This window comes from Hermetia illucens, chromosome 1, assembly GCF_905115235.1.
Source record: "Hermetia illucens chromosome 1, iHerIll2.2.curated.20191125, whole genome shotgun sequence".
Taxonomy (NCBI): Eukaryota; Metazoa; Arthropoda; class Insecta; order Diptera; family Stratiomyidae; genus Hermetia; species Hermetia illucens.
Window position 1 is genome coordinate 115869135 of NC_051849.1, and position 10001 is coordinate 115879135.

Sequence of the window (10001 nt, forward strand, 5' to 3'; positions counted from 1 at the left end):
GTCAGGATATGGTGGTAGATATAGCCATCACTTTCGCTCCGTCAGATGGAATTGTGATGTCGACAAAATCTCTCAGAATGTCATGATAACTTTCGCTAGACTTCAGTGTTGTCATACCACAAGTTATGTATGGTGTCGGTGAGCTTTGCGATGCAGGATAAGTTGATCTTTTCGTCGATTATCTTCCTCCTGCGTAGGTCCACTAATAAGCCATAATGATGCAGCAAATCGACACCGATTATTGGTTGTCGAACATCCGCTAAAACGAACCTCCAGGTAAACGGTCGTCGTAAGCCGAGGTCGAGCGTTATGATGCGATGTCCATATGTTTTGATCGGCGTATTGTTGGCGTATTGTTGGCGGCATAAAGCTGAAATTGCATTGGCGTGTGCTGATTTTCGTCTTTAGGCAAAACTGAAATATCAGCACCGGTATCCAGCAGTAAATGCATGCCGCTTTTCCGATCGAGTACTAATAATCGGCTGGGTTTACTGTGAGAGGAGTCGTCCTCGACCGCCGAAATTCGGGAACGACGAATTTAGTTTTCCGAAGTCGCGGAATTATTTTGCCACTTACATGGCGGTCGGCAATTACGCGCTTGTTTCCCAAACCGTTGATGAAAGAAGCAAAACCCTCGATTCCGTGAACCTGATCTTTACCTTCTGGTACTCCTTTGTTTGGATCGGGACCGGTTGCGTGTCGTGATTTCCAGTCGGTCAATTCGGCTCAATATTTGCTCCAAGACATCATTTTCCGTGGATGCCTTCTGAACGGTGGAAATGCAAGGCAGTTGTTGCATCTCGATCATTAAATCCGCCATTTTCACCAATTTATCGACGTCTGCTTCGTTAGAAATCGCTAACACCAGGACGGAGGATTGCGTGCTATCGAGATCACATGCGGAAGGATTTCTGGCTCGGCAAATTGTATCACGTACTTAAATCTTGTTTCGTCCGACGTGATGTGATTAGTGTGGAACGCAGCCTCTACCTGCTCAAACCAAAATGCCGGGTCGGGTCGATAAAATGACGGAAATTTTTGTATGCGTGCCGCTTCCACGGATACGCCTGCTGGTCGATTAGCTATCGGCGGCCGGAAATCACTCTGAAGGGATGTTTTCGGCATCTCTGGTGATTTGGATTCGGTGGCCATTTTGAAACTCGCGCTTGGTGTCGATTGAACGTATAGAAATTTAGGATCACTGCACTTTTTATTTTAACTCTAGTCGTCGGGGTCACCAATGTAGAAACATGAAAAAGTATGTTTTTAAGGTTCTACCTATTTATTCAACAAGCACCGCGAAGGTCGAGAGAAAGAGTGCCTAAAAGAGTCGGATGACGTCGAATTTATATCCTTGCCGATCCATATAGTGACGTTACTTTGTTGAGCATATCAGCATGTTGAAAGGCGTTGCCATGTTGGTGCTGTCATGTCATTACCATGTCGCTACACACTCAATTCAGACCTCGCTACAAGAGTGAGGAACAGAGTAGGTGGCGAGAAACGTCAAATAAAAATTAATAATAAGAAAAAAGGGAAGAAGTAGTTGGCAGTCATTATGAAAAGAACAAGTTTTGTGCAGAAAGAAAATAGTTACGGACGGAGTTAAATAGTTAGTTAAATACAAGGATTTTATTTAACAACGTTCAATACACAATTTCAAAAAAGTACTCCGATTATAATTCAGGGATATTAGAAATTATACTGATTTCCGTCCGTAACTATTTTCTTTCTGCACAAAACTGGTTCTTTTCACAATGATTGCCAACTGTCTTCTTACTATTATTGCTATTTTAATCGATTCATTATTCATTTATATAGATTCGTATTCGTATAAATATTTGTGTCGAATGGCTGTAAATACGTGTGGTCATCTTCGCAGCGGCATGTCTTCCATTAGCCCTGCTTATGACCTTCGACCATCCAATGTTATCCCATTGCATATTGTATGCAACATAGATTGGATCTAGTTGATCGGCCAAAAAGCCATCACGTAAATGCTATTCGCTGCCTTTTCACCACGGCTGTTGATGGGAACGACCCCTGGATCGACAACCACAACAACTCCCACTATGAGTTGGTGCTCCTCTAGTACAGTGTTTGTAACAAGCGGGACTAAATCAAGAGCCTCGGACTCATTGCCATCTAATTCAACTACAACGACTAGTAGATTTGTCCACGTGAAAACAGCACACTCAGCAATCTTCTTATGATATCTCAACACCGAATTCTCTATGTCGATTGGATGATAGTTCATTCCTCTTAGCGTGATCACTTCATCCAGTGCACCCACAACATAACCCGCGTCATGCAATTCTTGCTCGCTGTTGGTTTGACCCACACTCGCGATCGACAGAGCGGACATATTATGTTGTAACTGACTAAGCGAATGGAGAGACTCATTATCACTGTCACGGCTCGCAACACTTGGTGTAGTCTCATCCAGAATAGAGACGGCCTGAGAGCATTCCAGTTCGACGGAGGAAGCATACCATTTCAGTCGTTGCACATGTTACTAGTTTCGCATTGAAGTGGTCGTTATAGTCGGTCTCATCACCGTAAATTGTAAAGTATCCATTGGCATTGTGTGGAGACTGGACCCAAATCTCATCAAGATGAGAGTCACCACAATGTTCTTTCGTTTCTGGATTCGCAATAATAACCTTAACCCCAGGCAGAAGCTTGCCTGATTCTATTAAACACAACGAGTTCGGAGCACCGCATTCTACCAGAGCTACCCGATTATTCCTCAATGCACGAAGATCAACATATACCTGAGCACTTTCGGCCGAACTGGCACCGTTGTACACAAATTGCTGGATTAACTCGGCATCCAAACGATGTAGAAACGCATCGTGTGTTCAATCCTAGACCTTGGAATAATTTACAGAATTGTTGTGTCAATTGCACCCGTGGCCTTTCCTCAGCTACAACGACACAGGTCCGGACACATCGCAAATCGACATTACGTTGCTTTAGCATTTGTATCGAATTGCTAAGAGCCTTTGTGCATAGTTCTATGACGCCGTATGAGCAGAAAGTATCACGGACACGATATTGTGATAGCGTAGACAGCCACAAGCTGGGATTTGCCTCAACTTCATACGGAGCTATCAAGATCGAATGGTGCCCACTGTAGACGCTCAATAGAGTCCACATTGCAAATCCTAAGCCACAGTAATCCTAGCCCGGATCAAAGCATAAAGCTACATGTCGTGACGGATACAATTCACAAGCTAATTCCAAACTGGCACATAAGCTTGACAGCGACCTGTGTGTAATAATAACACCACTCAATCGTCCACATGTCCACACACTAAAATCTAAATAAGCTGTTGAATCTAAAGTTGCATTTGCAATGGCAATCAGTTTTCGTTTTGGATTGTCGTCAATATCCAAAATATGTGGCCAACTCGTCGGATCAATTGACGCAGCCGCTTCACGTGATTTCAGCAATTTTATAATTGGTTGAATCGATAGGACGATGCCACTCTTTGAAACGTCCACGATCATACGCACAGTTGGAAGGGTTGTAATCAGATTTTGGGGATGCGGTGGTCTAATAGTGATTGGAATAGCACCCAAATATTGACAGCCATAAAATGCACAAATCAAATCTAGTCCAGGCGGGAAGATTAGTGCAACATGATCCCCAGGGTTGACTTTTCCTCGCTCCTGCAACAAGGCAGCTTTATCACATGGAGTTGTACGAGTGGATAGTGAAGACTCTTTAACGTCGTTGACTATTACAAGACTGCGGACAAGTGATGCCTGCTGCTCAAATGGTTGTTGTAAGATCCGAAGGTCCACCGGTTTTGTGTAAAACTGATCAGGTCGGAGAAATATGTGTAACCAGTGGAGCAACTGGATTATCATACTTTTCAACGTTCAAAGTTCAACCACTTCTAGATGATCCTGATCCAAAAGACTCGAGCTCCGGGAAAATAATAAGCGAGGAATACTACGTTCGTTCAGAACTACTTGGCTTCCTAGGACCAGGCGGATTAGTTTTTGTATGCGGATCTCGCGATAGTCTTATGACTGTAACTGGACGCAAATACAACGCTGATGACATAATAGCAACCATTTTAGCTGTTGAGCCAATGCGATTTATTTACCGTTGTCGCATTGCAGTGTTCAGTATAAAGGTTCTGCGTGATGAACGCGTTTGCGTCATTGCTGAACAACGTCCCGATTGCTCTGAAGAGGAGAGTTTTCAATGGATGTCGCGGGTTTTGCAGGCAGTCGATTCGATACATCAAGTTGGAATTTATTGTTTAGCTTTTGTGCCACCGAATCATCTACCAAAGGACACCATTGGGTGGAATTCATTTATGCGAAGCAAGACGAAGATTTTTGGAAGGTTCATTACATCCAGCTAATGTTTTAATGTGGCCGCATACGTGCGTAACGAATCTGCGGAAACCGAGGGAAATTCATCAAGGGGTGCAACCAGCAACAACTAGTAGCTCATCATCTGGATGTGGTATTACAGACACATCAGTTGAACCTGCGTCAGTTATGGTCGGTAATCTGGTTCAAGGCAATCGTTTGGCTGTCGCACAAGGACGTGATGTTGGATTATCAGAGGATAGCGAGAAGAAGCACCAACTCATAACTGGAGTATTGAGATGGAGAGCGAATACATCATCGGATCATGTTCTATACACTCTTCTCAATTCTAAGGGAGCCGTTGCCAAAACACTCACATGTTCAGAACTTCACAAACGCGAGTGATGTGACGCGGCAGGATTCGCGGCATTCGAAATTTATTTCGAATATCGCGAATACCAGCGGACAGATGTCGCCTCCGGCGCTCCACTCAGTTCAGACCTCGCTACAAGAGTGAGGAACAGCGTAGGTGGCGAGAAACATCAGATAAAAAATAATAATAAGAAAAAAGAGAAGAAGATAGTTGGCAGTGATTGTGAAAAGAAGGAGTTTTGTGCAGAAAGAAAATAGTTACGGACCAAAATCAGTATAATTTCTAATATCCCTGAATTATATTAGGAGTACTTTTTTGAAATTGTGTATTGAACGTTGTTAAATACAAGCTCCTAAAAGCCCTTTCATTTGATACCCCCACGGCTACATTCCGTGAAAAATTTGCGCCCTCCATTCACATATATGGAGAGCCCCATCCTAAACTTAACACCAAATGGGGCCACTTGTTGTTTGTAAAGAGAACAACAGGCCAAACGTCCTCATCAATTTTCGTGACAATCCGAATAAATCATAGATAGACAAACAAACTTCTCCTGACTTCTATGCAGGGAAATCAAAGATCGCGATTGCAAGCACACAACGGGTAGTAACAGGTGTCCAGCCTACAGGATTGCTTTAAGTATCCTACGTAAATGAGAGTCATCCAGCTGAATCTAAATCACTGCCAAGCCGCTCAGGACCTGCTAGTACAGAAAGTGTATGAAGAGGAAATCGATGTTGCTATTGTCTGCGAACAATACAAAAGCCTCCATCATGGCGTTTGGGAAACAAACATAATTGGAAAGACTGCGGTGTGGGCCCGTGGTAATCGAGCCTTGCAGCAAGCAATGAAGCATCGCGAACACGATTTTGTGAGGGTTAAAATCCCAGGTATGACAACATTATAGAATTACAACATGCTAGATAGACTGGCGAGAGACGCTTCAACTCTTCTGCAATGGAGTGGGAAGACCGGAACACAATTGAAAGGGGAAGAATCCTACTTGAGGTTTTCTCCTACCGTCACGCTGGCTCACATCGGAAGCGTAAACACTTTTAGGCGTGGAGAGCTAAGCTCCGTTGTAGATTTTACTTTCGAAAGTCAAGCGCCTACACTGGCATGTTAGCGAAGAATACATGCATAGCGACCACCAGGCGATATATATTATGATACTATTGATAAGGGACCCAGAACGATAAATCCTCATCTGAAGAAACCATATATTTCTGGAGGGGGAACACCAAGCTTACTGAAACGGCCATAGACAAAGCATCGCAACTGTCCTAACAGATATACCGAGCATGTGACGCTTCCATGCCAAGACGTGCACACTCTCGGAAGCACAACCCTAACTACTGGTGGAACGATGAAATAGCGAATTGTCGTACAGAATGCTTAAAGGTCAGAAGGCGGATTCAACGCCGATGAAGCATGCCAGGGAATGCACAAAGACACCTCGAATATAAAGAAGCACGCAAAAAGTTGCAGTGGGCCATCACGAAAGTAAAAATTATTGCTTCAAGCGACTCTGTGATGAGGCAGACTCTGATCCATGGGGAGGAGCGTACAAGTCCGTGATGTCGGCAATAAAATGCAAAAAATCCCCTCCCATTACGTGCACTGGATTATTGTGGTAGTAGTGTAGTTTCGACATTGTTGTAGCGCGGCAGGATTCGCAGCATTCGAAATTTATTTCGAATGTTGCAGCATTCAAAATTTATTTCGAATGTTGCGAATGCGAACAAATAGATGGCGCGGAACTATCCACTTTGTAGAGCTCGCCACGGGAGTGGAGGACTAGCGAGGAAAGTGTGCCATGAGTTAGGGGCAGAAAGAAACACAGGAAGCGAGATGATTCTCTTCTGCCTCTAACGTGTAAATAGTCGTTTGCTCTTACTGATTCATTAAAATTAATAAATTCTGATTACTTCATCTATCGAGTATTGATTGTAAAAAACCTAGTCTATGTTCCGGTGTACCTAAAAATTGTGGTTTGCAAAGAAATGGACTATTTTAGTTAAATTGGTGACCCCGTAACAAAAAGTTTGAGTAACTGCATCTAAAAGTTAAAAAAATCCATTGCCGAGAATTCGATGTTGTTTGACTGTTTTGTGACTCCTAGTTGGATCATGTTGACATTCTCTGGATTGATCCAGGAAAAGGAATTCACATTAGTTCCTATGCAAGAATTTGTCCATGAAGGAAAACAAAATTCTCATATCCCATTACTTGAGTAACTGAGAGCAATTCGTTTGCAGCGACTGAGGCCGCTCAACAAGTGGCGAATGCGAAAATTCAAAGTGTCGGCTATTCACACTGCCAGAAGACTCAGCCACCGTTGTTGCAATTCTGACTCGCAGCAGCGAACCCATCATTTGCCACGTATCCAGAACCACTCGGAGAGCCGACTCATCAGAAGTTCAACGAGCGCGACCACCTTTCAACATTGGTAAGCAGCAACCTAGAAAACGAACGATTATTTGGCAACCGCGGTCTTAAACTCAAATAAGGCCACAATTGACTTCATCTCAACAGCCACCGCTATCAGGCAGAAGCCGAAGATACCGCAGCAGTCACCAGAGAAGTAGCCGTAGCCACCAGAGACGCCGCCGCAGCCACACTCGCCGTCTCCAGCATCGTCGCCGCCGCCGCCTTTACCGTCAACACCGCAGCCGTTGCCGTCGTCACCTTCACCGCCGCAGCAGCGAATCATTGTTGTAATTTGTTGAATTTTGTTATTTGAATCTTAATTTGTTTTAGTTGAATTTATTTATTTAAAAAAAAATCAATAAATATTATGCCCGCTGCAAGAGACAGCGTCCAGGCGTTTTAGGGGCGGATCATCGTTGGTTCTCCGCTCTCTGGGCGAAGTTCTGGAAAGTGGTTTCGGTCTGCGCTGAAAAGCATCCGCTTCGGTGGTGATTTCTTTGTACGTGCGTGAATTTGTGGGTTCGGCCTGCCGTGTAGTTAGAACAGTTTCACTACGTTTTCGTTTTAACACTCACGTCGAAAAGAAGTTTCCTTTTTACTAGTCAAGATGTCGATCGACAACAAAGATGCGGCAGGCCCATCGGACCCACAAATGACCGCCCTCGCCGTGCGTGTTCCTCCATTTTGGCGGCGGAACCCGGAGCTGTGGTTCATACATTTGGAAGCGCAGTTCCAAATGTCCGGAATCGCATCGGACTCGACCCGCTTCAAGATGAAGAGTCGATTCTTCTGGTGTCCGATGTAGTGAAGTCGACATCATACACGCAGCTCAAGAGCGAGTTGATCAGGCGCCTGTCGGCAAACGAATCGGCAAAATTAGACTACTTGCTGCCGGGTTTAACGTTGGGTGATCGAACTCCCAGCCAATTGCTTCGCCAAATGAGGCAATTGGGTGGGAGCAAGATCCGCGATGACCTGATCAAGTCGCTCTGGCTGCGGCGGCTCCCGGAGGGCACCCAGGCGATCCTCGCTTGCGGGTATAGGCAAGTGGACGTGAGTCTTGGCTTGCGTAGGACATTTTCGTGGCGTTTCATCCTGGCGGATGTCAGCTTCCCCATATTAGGCGCAGACTTCTTGTGTCACTATGGATTGCTGGTGGACTTGCAAAATAAGTCCCTTATAGACCCCACGACCAACCTTAATTTGTCGGGACAAATGGTATCTCACCCAGGCAATAATCTTTCCGTTCTTTTAGAAGACATTACCGACTCTCGTGTTCGGGCACTTATCCAAAAGTTCAGCCAGATTACTACCGAGTGTAGTCTCTCCCAACCAGTGAAGCACAATGTGCAGCACCACATTATCACTACTGGTTCCCCGATCTTCTCGAAGGTGCGTCCTCTACCATCCCAGAAACTGGCTATTGCACGGAAAGAGTTTGAAGAACTCATTCAACAGGGTATCTGCAGGCCCTCAAACAGCTGTTGGTCTTCCCACTTACATATGGTCCCTAAACCAAACGGCGAATGGCGCCCATGTGGGGATTACAGAAGGCTAAATGCACAGACTATTCCCGACCGATATCCAATTCCACTCATCTACGACTTTGCGCATCACCTCGCGAATTGCCGCATCTTTTCGACCTTGGTCTAAACCAAGGCTTATCACCAAATCCCAGTAGCTCCTGAAGACATTCCAAAGACGGCAATATGTACACCCTTTAGACTCTTCGAGTTCACCCGAATGACTTTCGGATTGTGCAATGCGGAGCAAACCTTTCAAAGGTTCATTCACTCAGTCCTGCGAAACCTCGACTTCTGTTTCGTATATTTGGATGATGTTTTGATCGCTTCTTCCACTGAGTCTGATCACTTAGTCCGTCTCGAGTGCATTTTTCAACGTCTCCTTGAGGCCGGTTTAGTTCTAAACGTTGAGAAATGCAAATTTCTCCAAAAACCGGTGAGATTCCTCGGCCATTTCATTTCCCCTGAAGGAATACAGCCCGACCCAGACAAGGTGCAAGCGATAATAAGCTTCCCGCGTCCAAAGACAGTAAAGGAGTTGAGGAGGTTCTTGGGCATGCTAAACTTCTACCGTCGTTTCCTGCCCAAGGCCGCCCATCACCAGTCCATTTTGAACGCGTACTTGTCTGGCCCCAAAACTAAGGACACACGAGAAATCAGGTGGTCTGAAGAGGCTATCCGCGCCGCGCGTTTGACAAATCCCGTCAACAACTGGCCGACGCTGCACTCTTGGCCATCCCTCTGCAAGATGCACCCCTAGCCGTTTTTGTTGATGCCTCTGACATCGCAGTAGGTGCTGCCCTTCACCAAAAGGTGGATCAAGTTTGGCAGCCGTTGAGCTTCTTCTCGGAGCAGTTGAATTCCGCTCAACGGAACTACAGTACCTACGATCGCGAACTGCTCGCCGCGTACTTGAGCATCAAATACTTCCGTTTCTCCCTAGAAGGCAGGCCGTTCACAGTGTTCACGGACCATAAGCCTCTCACGTATGCTTTGAAACAGAAGCCCGACAAAGCGTCCCCTCGTCAGCTTCGATATCTGAACTTTATAAGCCAGTTTACGTCAGACATCCAGCACGTGTCCGGCAAGGACAACATAGCTGCTGACGCTTTTTCTCGTGTCTCCGAGGTTAACATCCCCGCCTCACTCGATTTCTCGGCTATTGCCAAGGCGCAGGAGGATGACGCAGCACTTCAGAGCCTCAAATCCAACCCCAAATACAAATTTCGGGAGTTGCCCATCTTCGGCTCAAACCTCTCTCTCTGCTGCGAAGACTCGGAAAAGGGACCTCGGCCATACATTCCGGCCACCTTTCGCAAGGAAGTGTTCCACGCAGTTTACGA

At 45.5% G+C, this 10001-nt stretch overlaps 1 pseudogene; it reads right to left on the reverse strand.

The window, feature by feature from the left end:
- Window positions 1–1805: 1805 nt before the first annotated feature.
- Window positions 1806–3921, reverse strand: LOC119660975 (annotated as a pseudogene).
- Between the last annotated feature and the right edge of the window lie 6080 nt (window positions 3922–10001).